Source organism: Marmota monax, unplaced genomic scaffold, assembly GCF_021218885.2.
Source record: "Marmota monax isolate L192 unplaced genomic scaffold, Marmota_monax_Labrador192_F-V1.1 WCK01_AAM20220418_F8-fsc00130, whole genome shotgun sequence".
Lineage (NCBI taxonomy): Eukaryota > Metazoa > Chordata > Mammalia > Rodentia > Sciuridae > Marmota > Marmota monax.
This window is the reverse complement of record NW_026693244.1, coordinates 3,688,238-3,702,625: the sequence shown is the minus strand read 5'-3', so window position 1 is coordinate 3,702,625 and position 14,388 is coordinate 3,688,238.

Below are 14,388 nucleotides of genomic sequence, written 5' to 3'. Positions count from 1 at the left end.
AAGACACTGGATTTTGGTGGTTATAATTGCAACACATTTCCATGATGAAGTAGGTGAAATGCTCCCATTCTTGGAATTTTATCCAGAATTGTTTTAATATGTTGCCTTCTACTTTGCTGATATTTTAGAGTCAAAATAACAGTTTTTCTATAACCCTAAGAACACTTGTGTGGAATTCAGGATGGTTGAGGCTAATTTGAGCATCTTTCACAGGGATTTGGTTACTGTATTAGAAGGATCTTGGTAGATACAGCCTCACCCATACCATGGTAACACAGTCTGAACAAAACTTTCTTCTTAGTTGTGTGTGTGTGTGTGTGTGTGTGTGTGTCTGTACACAAGTTTATCTCTATTTTTCTATATCTACCTATAGAGATCTATATGTATTTCAGAGCTTTATATATCAGATACATCAATATCTATACATATGTGTGTATGTGTGTGTATCTCAGATCTATCTACTTTCTATTTATCTACCTACTTATCTATTTCAGAGTTTTCCCTGAAGCATGTATAAGGTTGTGCTTGACCTATTTATATGGCTACAGCAATCTGTTAGCTTGGGTTCTTTGGCAGACTGTTTGGTTTTCTGGAGTTCAGTCCATCTGCTTTGGCTGCAATTCAGTGCTTAACATCAGTATGATTTAAGTTCAAAATGCAATCTAGGGGCTGGGGCTCTAGCTCAGTGATAGAGTACTTGCCTTGCACGTGTGAGGCACTGGGTTTGATCATGTAAATATAAATAAATCACGTAAAAATAAATAAACAAAGATATGGTGTCCAACTACAACTAAAAAAATATTTAAAAATATATTTTTAAAATGCTGTCTAGGTGTCCCCACTTTATATTCAGGGATACATACTGTGTTGTTCTGTTATTATGAAAACAGTTTGAGACATATCTGTCATTATTCTCAGGCATTCTCTATGCCTCATTAGACAGGATAATTGAGAACCAGCTGGATTTGTAAAACAAAGTCCACTGGCTAAGCTTCAAATTCTTGCATCTATCCTACCACTGGATAAGATTAGCAAGATAGCACTGTTAGCAGATCAGCTTTTGTATCCCATAGCCTAATGGCTAACCTGCTTAACATGATCATTCATGTGCTTGGCAGTTATGACTTCACCAGCATGCGGCAGAGCAAATTGTTGCCTGGTTGGGTCAAATGGGGTCACCACTCCTGGAGAATATACATATTTGCTGGGTGGATGTTGGAGAAGCTGTTTGAAAATTCTTCAAGCAAGGGGTGGGAAGTGGTAATAAGTTGCAGGCATAATGACAGATGGGTCCCCCCAGCCCAGCTCATAATTCCCACAGTTTGCTACAGATGAATGTCTTTAGGCATAGTTGGCAAGCTTCAAAGTGCTGGCTGCTTGGACTACCACTTCCAGTGAGCTCATTCTGTACATAAAGTGAGAGAACACTTTATCTTGATCATACACTTTAGAAACCATAACCATCTGGGTCTCCACTGTCTGGGAAGACCTATGCCTAGAACCACAGCCATGTTGCCCAAGCCTCTCATTCATTTCAACTGACCTTCTCTGCTTTACAATAATCCATTCTGTAGACACTAATAGCCAGAGATATCGAGCCAACATTCCATGGGAGGCCATGCCTTGTGATAGGCAAATTCTTAATGCCTGAAGTCAGAGGGCAAGTGTCTAAGCCAAGTCCTGCTTCTCCAGCTTATTGGGCTTTCTTCTTTTAGAGTCGTTTTGTGACACTTGCATTTCCTTAGACATTGTTCAGATTCCCCTGTGAAGTTCCTTAAGGCCACTGCTCTTCTTACTCCATTTTTACTCTGAGTGTTTATTGGTGACTTGCAACTTTATTGTTTTATCAGCTTTATGCTCATAGTAAAAAAGTGTAAAATTCATACATTTAGAGTGAAGCAGAACTGTATTTTGATTTAGTTCTTCTGGATACCCAGCTTGGGCAAAATGCAAAAGTTCTTATCTCTAATCTGTTCAGGATAGCTAGAAGAATCAACTCATGCCTTCATTTAGTAAATGTTCATTAAATTTTCTAAAGAAAAAAAAAGACAGAAAGCACAATGCCCAGCATATAATACATACATGACAGATAATAATCATGCTTATCTTGGTGAGAATAATAAGGGAGATAGAAGCAATATTGAAACCGTTCTCACCTGGACCCCACATCACGAGCCACTTCATTCTGAGCTCAGTAAATATTGATCCATAATCAGTTAATACTGTATATGTTACATTTGCTGAATCTATAATTTCTAGTCCAGTCTGGCTACACATGGCGTTTCTTTTTTGCTTCTGCTCTTACAGGATTCTCGGGTTGTAGTCTTGTTTTTGTCTAGGATAATATAATCATCTATGGGAATTTGAACTTCTTCAGAAGCTTCATGTTTCAAGTGACTCTTTACTACAAGAGTTTCTGTGCTGAGGTGATGTTGGGTAGCATTCTGAGAAATCTCCACCTGCCATATGGTGTGGCAAATGTCATGAGGTAATTGCTTCCTTCATTCCAGACCAGCTTGCCAGGAACCTGATGCCACCTCCGTAACACACAACACCAATGGCTTAACTGTACTCAAGCTTTGAAAAGCAAGTGCTTTGAATGTTCCAACCCCAAAGATTCTCTTGTCTCCACAATCCAACAGGGTTCAGGTTTCCCAAGTCTACCCCTAAGTACAGCTCTCTAGTCTTATGCTAATTGTGTTGGTTTTCATTACTAGTAATTGGAATTTGTTCTAACAAACAAGCATCTCCCTAGTATAATTACCAATGACTGTTCCTTTAGTACTTGTGGTTTATAAGCCCAGCTAATAATCTCGCAACGTGAAGGGACTTGCCCATAATCCTTCACAAAGTTTTCCTTACTAAGAAAAAAATGCTGATTATGATATTCTTTGCTTAGTGTATAGCTTATTTATGTCATAGACAGCTTCTAAAACATGGATGGACACCCCATGGACATTGTATTTCCTGAGCCAAATATATTGCCTAATTTACTAAATATCATGTATGGACCATTGGTAAAGTTATTTGTTTTGGTTTACATAGGAGAATGTGCACAGCAAGGTTTTTATTTATTATACTTTTCTTGGTTACATTTTAAGCATTAGCTAAGAAGTAGCATAATTTATCATTAACTTCTCATAACTTTCACTTAGTAAATGCCTCAATGGCTACTATGATATATTTTCCTAGGGTTGCAAATTCAAGTCCCTAATTGAAGTGGAAAGGAGTCAAAACAAGGAAGAAGACTGAAAAGAAATGATGAATCCTTGTCCCATGTAGCCACCACTCAAACTCGGTTGCCAGAGCTTCTAATTTTAAGATTATCAATCAAATAAATGCTTCAGGGGAAAAAAGGAACAATGATTCAGACTTCATTTACAGGATGTCAGGATACAACTTGTGCATTAGGAGGACTTACTGCATTGGGGTTTTTGTTTTCATGGGTATTCATTAATTTAAAAATGCCAAGGTACTTTGACATTGAGCTCTTTGCTATCAGAGTACATTTTATCATGCAAAGAATGGTGTTTTTCAGACTTAAGTCATTTTTTAGAGTTTTGAGAGTGATGTTGGTTGATTTGTAAATCTTTCAATTTCTTCTTGAGAATGCACGTGTGTGTGTGTGTGTGTGTGTGTGTGTGTAACAAAAGGCACTCTTCATTTCTGCATCTACTTTCTCATTAGTATAATGTATATGCATTTGTAGGACTTAAAGTATTTCTATGTTCATAATGATGTCTTGGAGGCTTTTCTCCCATAGTTATTAAAGCCATGGAGTTTACATAATTCAGATCCCCATTCCCTATCTTCAAGATGTTGGCAAAAGAAAGTCTTGCTAACATGTTGGTTGACAAAGCCACAGGTTTGTTACTTAGTGTTTTCTCTCCCTGTGATTGGCCTAGTATGTTCCCCCTTACTTTTCTAAAGTGTTCAAATATTACTAGACTATAAGTTTTTTTCCATGTCCCCCATTATCTGTTTCTTATGTTTTTTTCTGTGTGTCTACTGTAGAGAAAAAAACAGAAGAAGGGAAGAAAGGAAGGAAAGAAGGAATCATGGTTACTGTGAACTAACCTCAATCTGTAGTGGGTAAGAATCTGCCAGGAACCCTGAGAGTATTTTAATAGGCTCACACAGAGATAAATATTTATGGAGACAGGAGAAGGAAGATTGAAGCAGAACTAAAGGAATGTAATTTTATCATTTACAGAAACTTCATGCCCTCCTTGGCAAACACATTTGGAACTTCTGAAGAACTGTTGGGGGAGCGTGTGCTTACCAGAGACAGAGCCAGCCTCTCCTCTTCACCATTACCCCCAGGGCCTGCACATCACTCACTTATTTAATGTTCAGAAGCATATTTCCTACTTAAACAACAAGTGCTAATTCTTGGATAGACCAGAAGAAATAGGATCTATTTCTGAAAGAGATTTTGCTTATTTTACCCCAGCAGGATATTTTCTTATTTTAATAAGTTTCAGGTTCCTTGTTTTCAGTCTATTTTCTCAATAAATTGGCTGGTTTTAAAATGCAACAGAACCTGAATTGCTGTAGCATTCTCACAGATCTTTATACCTGGAGTCACCATGTGGTGGAAGCAAGGTTCTCACTTTTTCAGTCTCCACAACTGTTAGCTGCTGATGGCTCTCAGTGGAGCCTTACCCACTAAAAGCCCATGGGAAAGTGAGCTGTCTGGCTCGCTCTTACACATCATCCCTGGAAGCATCCTGCATCCCAAGATGCCCCTACCTTCTGCATGTTGGTGCCACGGATTCCAGTGGGACCAGTCTGTTAAGTTAGCTGTTTCTGCCACATTGTAGCTTAATTTTTCTTTCTTACAGTGCAGATTTGCAGATTTCCTTAGTAAGCTTTTTTTTTTTTTTTTTTTGCATATAAATACCTACCTCAGAGTCTGTTTTCTGGGAAACTGACAAATGTGTCATTTACCTGCCCATCAGCTAGCAGCAAGGAACCTGCCACTAGTGGTGAGTACTAATAGCCCCTAATGCACTGCAGTGGTACAATTGTTGATGTTCTTACCAGTGAGGACTAGAGTGGGATTCCAGCTCAAATGAATGTACTGGTTGGTGCAATATCTTAGGAGAATTTCAGAAGTATGGAGAAAGAAATTGTGAAGATTATGAATTTGAATGGCTGTTCTGGTGCTATTGATGTGTTAGAGAAAGATAATAAAATATTAAGGAAAATGAAAACATAAAATAAAAAGTGTGAAAGAGAGCCTTACTGGCAAAATATGAAGACTCTTCTCCAGCAACTGAAGAGCAGAGTCAGACCCAGTCCTTCATAATAAGGGTAGCAGGGCTTCATAGAAGGCTAAAGTCTCAACCCCAGAGACTCTGCTTCACAAGGGTTAATTTCCAAGTTTGGTGTCTCTCTCTCTCTCTCTCTCTCTCTCTCTCTTTCTCAGACTTGAAGTCACCAGTGGAAAGGGAAGCCATGTTATGATAAGAAAGGGCCCTGCAGTATCAAGAATGTACAGGAAGAGGTCCCCACGCAGAAGGGAACAACATCCTTCTCCTTGGCTTACCATATGTTGGGGAAAGAAGTACAATCAAATGTTTTGAGCACTATGTGGCAAAGATCTGTGTTAACATCTATAGTTAAGGGCTTAAATCCCTTGATACCTCCTGTTAGAGTGGTGGTATCTAGTGCCAGCCAGGGGATAGAGCTGTGTCACATGTCTAACAGAGAGGCTGTGGATGGTCATTTCTCCGTTGTACAAATGTATATTTTGGAGGTATATGCATAGTACTTGCTAAAAACCACTTGGCCTGTGGTGAAACAGCTATTTTAATGGGGAAGGCAAAGGTGAAGTTTATGAAATTCACTTTCAATCCAAAAAATGTGAATCCAAATGTTGTTTGTATCTTGGGTAGAATGTCTGAGGTTAGTGCTATCCTTATTGACCTAAGGTGGCAGTCACCTTTATATCCTCATTTATCTCACCAACCTGGCTGCTACAAAAATGCTGATGAGTACTAGCAGACGATAGTGGAAAATGACTAATTTAATCAAGCATTAGCCCCAAATGTAGACACTGGGTCAAATGTGGTGCTTCTGCTTGAGCATCAGCATGGCCTTAGTAACAAAATCTGGTAAATGCATTCTCCTCCATCTCTATCAGGAAGGAGGATCAGAAGCAATTCCCATTCATATAAGAAAGGCATTTGCCATCTTGCCTCTGGCCATGTTAATTCTTAATTCTCTAATCCTTTGTCATAATGTAAGGTTGACATTTCACAGAATATCACATTAGTCCAATATATTCATGGAATGTCAATTGGATTTGAAGACCACTGCAAAACACTTCTGTTTCAGAGCATGGATGAGGAACTCTATAAAAACTCAGGTTCCCTGTATATCAGTCCAGAGGTACAGGGAATGCTTAGACATTCTTCTAAATTAAAGATTGAATTATTGAACTTTCCTCCTCCTCTATGAGGAAGAACAATGGGTTCTAAGTTCAACATATATCATACTTGAGAATACTCTTCCAATCCATTTACTGAGTGACATAAAGATTGAGAACTTTGAGTGGAACCCCAAACAGCAAGTACAGGCCATGGTAGCAATAGCTCTGTACCTTGCATCATAAAATACAGCACATGCTATAGCATTAGTGGCATCTTTGACAACAAGAGCCATTCTGTGTATTTTATAACTAGCCCTTATATAAAAGTTGCAAAGTAGATCTCTCTGGTTCTGGATCAAATCTATGCAGTCTAAAATTATATGCGCCATTCAAATATAGCTCCTGCTATGCTACAAAGGCCTGGTAGGGAATGCACTCTGACCTGAATTATAAAACCACCAATATTCATATGAATGGGTTCTGTCTGAATACAAAGTTGTATATCAAAGAGTATCAGTAGCAACTCATCCTAAGTTAGAAGCACATCCTGGGTCAGAAATGCACAAAACCAGAGACACAAGTAAGCTGTGAAATCAACTAGCCCAGACTACCATATCATCAACCACTGTTTTGCTGGATTGTTTCCTTCAGCTCATATTCATAGCTATATAACACTCATTAACACCAACTGAGAGAGAAGGAAAAAGATTGCAATCATTTATAGTTGAGTCAGCTTATAGTTTGTGTACATGCTAGAAATGGAATATTATCACGTGACACTTTTACTGATGGGTATCCTAGAAAAAGGACAATGAAGAAAAAATCCTCCCTAATAGGCAGTTTGGGGCCATACATCTGATCATCACTTTGTGTTGGATAATTAGTTGAGGGGAAATAGATATGGATTCATGGGCAGTGGACCACAGTTTCACTAGCTGTTAAGGAGTCTAGGGAGAATAGTACTGAAAAACAAAGACGGATGTGGTGGAAACTGTATGGTGATGAGCCTCTGGGAATTGGAGTGAAGAATGAAAGGTCCTTGTTTTGCCTGTTAACACTCAACAGAGTACACTCACCCAGAAGAGTGCCTGCCATTGCTCTAGACAGAGAGCAAGTGCCCAAAAATATATTAATTGGGAAATGACAGCTAATGGGGTTCATCCCAGTAGATTATATCAAGTAAAGTTAACCAAGTCAAAGGAATAAAAACATCTCAAAATTTTCATTTGAGAGTTTTTGAGGTCAATAAAGGGCCTCAAGCATTCCAAGAGAGACTTCTATGAAGATGAATGGAAGTTCATAAGTGCACAAATTAAATGGGAAGTGTTTCACCAACTTAATAAATATTGTCCCCCAGTACCCTTCTGGCTGCTATGACAGGATACCATAGGTAGAGTGGCTTATAAGCAGCAAACATTTATTTTTCAGAGTTTTGGGTTCTGGAATGTCCTAGAACAAACACCAGCAGACTCATTGTCTGATGAGGACCACTGTTTTCCTGATTCATAGATAATTATCTTCTTGCTATGCCCACACATGGGAGAAGAGGCAAAAGAAGCCCTCTGGTGTCCCTTTTATATGGACATAAATCCCATTCACAGTCTTGATGACCTAATTACCTCCTAAAGAATATGTTTTAGAATGGATTGTTGATGTTTCCATAACTCTGTGACTATACGGTTAAAAACTTACTTTGGGGAAAGCTAATCATCAAATAGGTGAATGTTATGGTACGTAAATGCTATCTCAAAAAAACTGCTATAAAACATTACAAAAGAGAGCGAAAGGCTCAGAATCTAAGGTATGGTGTATCGTGTAACTAAGAAGTGCGTGAAAGAAACCTGCTATGCCAACTCTGCAACAGGCTGACAAACAAGGAAGTAATGGATGCAAATGAGAAATTGACAAAAGAACTGCATATGGACAATGAAATATTCAGCCTCACAAGTAATCAAAGAATTAAAATTAAAAATGAGATACTGTTTTTTGGTAACAAAAGAATAAAGATATTTTATAATAAAAGTTGCATCATATACAATATAATAAACTATATAATATAAACATTTATGTTTTGGTTGGCCATGAATTTGCTCAAAGAAAAGATTTTTGTATGAAAAAGAAGTGGGAAATAATTATGGAAAGCTCTCTTTTTAAAATTCAAAATTTCTTTTAGGCTGGGGTTGTGGGTCGGTGGTAGAGCACTTGTCTAGCACATGTGAGGCACTGGGTTCAATTCTCAGCACCACATAAAAACAAATGAAGGTATGGTGTCTATCTGCAACAACAACAACAACAAAAATATATTTTTAAAAAGTTTCTTTTAGTTAGGATTTTCTTTTATTTGTTGCTGAAAAAAACCATCATCTCTTGCTGCCCATCTTTGAACTTACAATCTACCACAGTGGTTGGAAATGAAATATTTAACTTTATCTAAATGGATCCATATCTGGATCTATCAGTTTAATGGAACACTAGTTTTTGGTTCCCAAGGTTCTTAATTTCTCTGTATGGGTGAATCTTTACCCAGAGTATTTCTCTCCTTCCCGACAGAGGTTTGGGGCTGTTGACTTTGCTGGAGAGCTGGGAGCAGAAGTTTCCTGGGCAGGCAGGTCTCAGCAGGAATGATTAAGGTGGCACCATAGATACGCTATCTGTGCACTGAGCCATGGAATCATAAGCAACAGACAGATCATGTTAAAACAATGCCAAAAAATTTTCATCTTACACTCTAACTTCATTATATTTTTCATTTCACATTCTAACTTTGGAAGCTAAATTTAAGCTCCTGTGTTATAATCAACTTGTGTCCATCAGTTTTTATGTAAGGTCCATAGGTTTTAACTCAGTTAGGAAACAGTGTTGCAATTTTTTAGCCAAGACGATTCCTCTAAACAGGATTGTCCCAGACACTGCTATCAAAACATCTAAGAAATTAATTCATATATAGCAAGAGCTGATACTTATTTAGCACACTTTCAATTCTAGATATTGCTTTAAGTATTTTATATGTATTAATTAAATCCAATAAAAAAAATTTGCAGTTGAGGAAAACAAAGTCAGCCAAAGTTAATTGACTTGCCCCAGGTTGCATAGCTAAAACAGAAAGGCCAGAAATTGGCCCTGGGAAGAGAGTTCCTAAGACTGTGTTCCTAATTAAGTATGTGATAAGGGTATGTTATGAAAATTAAAAAAAAGAAAGAAAAGAAAAGAAACTCTACATGGGAAAGTACTTGGTTGCTTTCCTGATTATAGATTGCTCTAGCAAATATCAGTGTCAGAAGTTATGACTTTTCTAAAGAAAGAAAATGTCTTAGAATTTAAAGAACAAAAAAATTTTAAAGTCAGGTAGGCTCCGGCTAGGACAGTGGATTAAACATCACCTAGCTGAATTGTGGTTACCAATGATCTGCATCTTTTAACGTGCACCATGCCAACACATTAAGCCTCATTACCTTACTCATATTAAATTACATTTTTCTAATTTAATGAAATGTGAAGTTAGACCATGCAGAGCAGTCATCAGCTCAAAGTGCTGACGTGTTCTCTGGCACAGTCCACTGGATAGACTCAACTTTCAAACTTCCCATTTGGATGGAGATGACCACATCATGTCCAGCTTTATTTTGACTAATGAATCAAATGCCTCTTTTGCTCTATCCTTTCTCAATGTGGTTAGAAATAAAATAGACAAATTATGTTTTTTTTAAATTTTTATCATTTATTACTATATTTTCTTCTTTGTGATAAGAATCTGTATTAGTCAGCTTTGCATTACTAAAATGAAACACCTGAAGGAACTTACTTACAAAAAGGAAAGGTCTGATTAGTTCATAGTTACAGAGGTTCAAAGCCCAAGATCAGTGAGCCCTGTGGTTTGGTCCCAGTGAGGGCAGTTGGTGGTGACACACCATGGTAGGAGCATATATGTATGGAAAAGTTTATGTTATCAAACACGAAGTCAAAGAGAGACTGGTGTTATATAACCTCTTCCAAGTGCACAGCCTCAAAGACCTAAGGACCTCCCACTAGCCTTATCTCCCCAAAGTCTTACTTCCTCTCAACAGTGCTTCTGTGGGGACCAAGAGTTGACTCTCAATGAGCCCTTGGGGAACACCCAGGCCACACTCAAACCATATCGTGAATAGACATGCTCGTGAATAGACAGGTTGCTGGAAAGTTTAGCCCAAGATCTTGAAGACAGCCTTGGTTAGAAGGGTGCTTTTAGTGTCAGAGTCCTAGAGGGCATTAAATGTGCTCTTGTTTCTTTTATGAAAATCATGGCACTTCAGTAACTAGATCCTTTTAGGAACTGCAAGAAAAAATTGCTTCATTTCCAAAGTTTTTTGTTTGTTTTGTTTTCCTTTCCTTATTGGCATAATAGAAAGAGGATGGTGCTATTATGAGGTTTCAGAGAACCTACATTGAAGGAAAGCTATCGATGTCCCTCTGAAAGAAAAATCAAAGAATGTAGGAGGAGCGGAGGACATAAGAATGACTTATGCCCTAGACCCCCTTTCTATTTTCTGTCTCCAAGACAATCAATTTCTTCAAGAATAAAACTCAGAATGGAATCACCATTTGACCCAGCTATCGCATTCCTTGGTTTATACCAAAGGGACTTAAAATCAGCATACTACAGAGATGTGGCCACATCAGTGTATATAGCAGCTCAGTTCATAATGGCTAAACTATGGAACCAACTTAGGTGTCCTTCAATAGATGAATGGATAAAGAAAACGTGATATAATTATTCAATTGAATATTACTCAGCTTTAAAGAAGGATGAAATTATGACATTTGTCAGTAAATGGATGGAATTGGAGAGTATCATGCTAAGTGAAATAAGCTAATTCCCCCTCAAGACAAAGGCTGAATATTTTCCCTGATATGTAGAAGGTAATTCACAATGTGGGGGTGGGAGACTAAGAAAAATAGGGTTACTTTAGGTAGTGGGGAGTGGAGGGTGAGAAGTAATGATATGGGAATAGAAAGGATAGTAGAATGAAACTGACATTATTACCTTATGTAGATGTATGTTTCATGACCAGTATGATTCTACAACATGTACCATTAGAAAAATTAGAAACTATACCCCATCTATGTATGAGATAAATGTATTCTACTGTCATGTATAACTAATTAAAACAAAATTTTTTAATTTAGAAAAGTATAAAGGAAAAGAGACAGATTTCTCTTAAGAGCAGTGTTTTACAAAATGTGATCCTTGCACCAATCAACATCAGAAATACCTGGGAATTCATTATGAATGTAAATTCTCAAGTCTGTTGCATCAAAAATTAGGGGGATGAATCTCAGCAACCTGTGGCTACCAAGCACTTCAGGTGATATTGATGAGAGTCACTGGCTCAGGAAACTTCTAAGTCTATCCCATCTGTTAATGTTGAATAAATAACTCCATAGTAATAGATTTGGGGGTAAATCAGTGATGCAACTCAAATGAACAAACATAGGATATACAGCCATTACAATAGTGTCCTGATTAATGGAGCTATGTCAAATTCTCATTTTATTTCAGAGTTGAACGACAGGATATGATAATAATATCATTGCTCACTTACTTAAGACATTCTTAGAAGTGATTTTTTTTTTTTAGGAAAGAACTATGAACATTTAAATTATAATATATTTTGCTCAATTACCTTGAGAACATTAGAATAATGCATACTCACATGCCACAAATGCAACCTCATGGCTTGGCTCAATGTGGGAGACCAACCTTGCATGTGACTAAGTTAACTCCCCTGCTGAGTGATGTGGCGCCAGGCACCCATGCTGCTAGACTTCCCTGTTCTTCAAGGGTTCCAATGACTTGTGTCTTCCTGCCCAGGCTTGTCTTCCTTACAGCCCCATGGATGGGGCTACACTCACCTGTTCCTTTGTAATATAACCCCTTGCCCTGTTTAGGATAGAATCTTCCATGGAAGTGCCTTGTGTGAGTCCCCTTCTCTTACTGTGCTCTTGGGTGTGGCCTACCCAGGTGTCAGTCAACCTGCTGACAGTGACATCATGAAGATAGACTCAGCCCCCTGAAACCTGACCCCTTGCCTCATTTGAATAGCTTCTCCTCAATAAAAGGGGTCAGCACGTGTGCTCACTCTCTCTTCCTGCAGACCCTTAAAGTCAAAGGAGCCCTCACAGCGACCCCAAAGAAAAAGGTGTTTGTGTCCCTTGTGTGGTTATTTTTTGCAGCCCAGTCAGCCCAGTTTACCTGGAGTGACTCCTGAGCCTTTCAGTCACGAGAACAGAAACCCAGCAGCTCAATCTTTTACATTTTTCTCAATTTGTTGACAAAACTAAGGTATTGCACACCCTAGATTCATCTATGAGAATAATAGGACAAAGTGCTTTTCTTATACTTTTCTCATCTAATTTTGGTACTAGTGAGTTGGGTGTCTTTCCCTATTTTTCTGAGTTTTCTTGATTATTATCTATGTATAACATGATATTATGAATATATATTTACCTTCCTTTATCTCTGAAATCAACCACTTCTCCAAAGAGCACTGGCAACTTTCATGTGAGAATGGTGTTTTGAAACAAGATCTGGGCTGTGGATATGTTTTCATCTTGTATTTTATAATCTCTCTTTTTTTAAAAAAAAAAAAAAGTAAGCTTAATTCATTTATGTTTTATTTGTTGTTTTATTGTGGAGACTGACACATTTAGAGTAATTTCTACTGTTTTATTTTTATTACTATATTCTATGTTTCTTCTCTTTCTTTTTTCTCCATTTTTTCTATCTGCTAACTTGATAAAATTCTTTCTTTTCTTTCTTTTGTTTTTTACTTTATTTTTTTCTGCTGATTTTGAAGCTGTGGAGTATATTACATATTTAATCATTATCATTGAATTTGTGATACAGATACTCATCTAAAGTTTATCTTTCCCATCAAAGTCCAATAGGTTCACAATTTCTAGTCTTCTCCTAAATAAGGCATCTATGGACAATCTCTATCATTGAAGCCAACAGACTTCAGTGATTGATTTCTTTGTCAACATTTTAAAAACATTTTATTCCATATATAAGCATATATTTTGGTCAATTTTCACAAAACACAAAGACACCATACAAAAATTCATGCAGATGAATAAGCAGACTCTTATAAGTGTCCACAGAAGTTCCTACCACTCCCCTACCCCTTGATTATTTTCATTTAGTGTTATTTTTATGAAATTAATTTGTATGTTTCCACATACTTGTAAGTAATTCATTCTTGTTGCGTAAAATTTTATTTTGCAAATAAAACTCACACATTCCATTCTCAGTAAGAATTTTCTGTTTGGGGTTATGTCTGGTCTGCCTTTTGGAGAATGTGGATACTTACAAGTCTGGAGCCAGCATGATTCATTTCTCATTTTAGGTGATCTCTTTTTGTTTGTTTGTTTTCTGTCTCAATACTTGTAGAATACCCAAGTCATTCTTTATCTTGTGATGATTGACATATGAAATTGATTGTTTTTCAATAATTTTACCTAGTGAAGAAATTCCTTTTACTCTGCACAAAGTTTCTTTTGATTCAACTAATGTTTTTTCTTTCCTTTTAAACTGCTTTTTCAGTACTTCCTTCATGATCATTGTTCATAGGCAAGTTCTCTATTTTTTGCATTTTGCCTGTATTTTATTTTCTGATTCTTTTCAGCTCTCTATCCATTTTCTCCTCCATTTTTAGGATTTCCTCTTGCTGATCCTCCATGTCACTGATGTTTCTTTCTACACTGTTGATTTTTCTCCCTCTCTCAATTTATAATACCAACTTAAATTTAGAAGTGACTTACTTGTTTTCATAACTAATCTGTCATTGAAAAAATCTCAGTCCATTTACTTACCATTTCCTTTTTTTCTTTTCCCTTATTTGGAACAGGGAAATAAACCCAGGGTGCTTTACCACTGAGAAAAATTCACAGTCCTACTTGTTTATTTATTTATTTATTTTGACACAGGGTCTGAGTTGCTGAGGGTGTTGCAAACTTGCTGAGGCTGCCCTCGAATT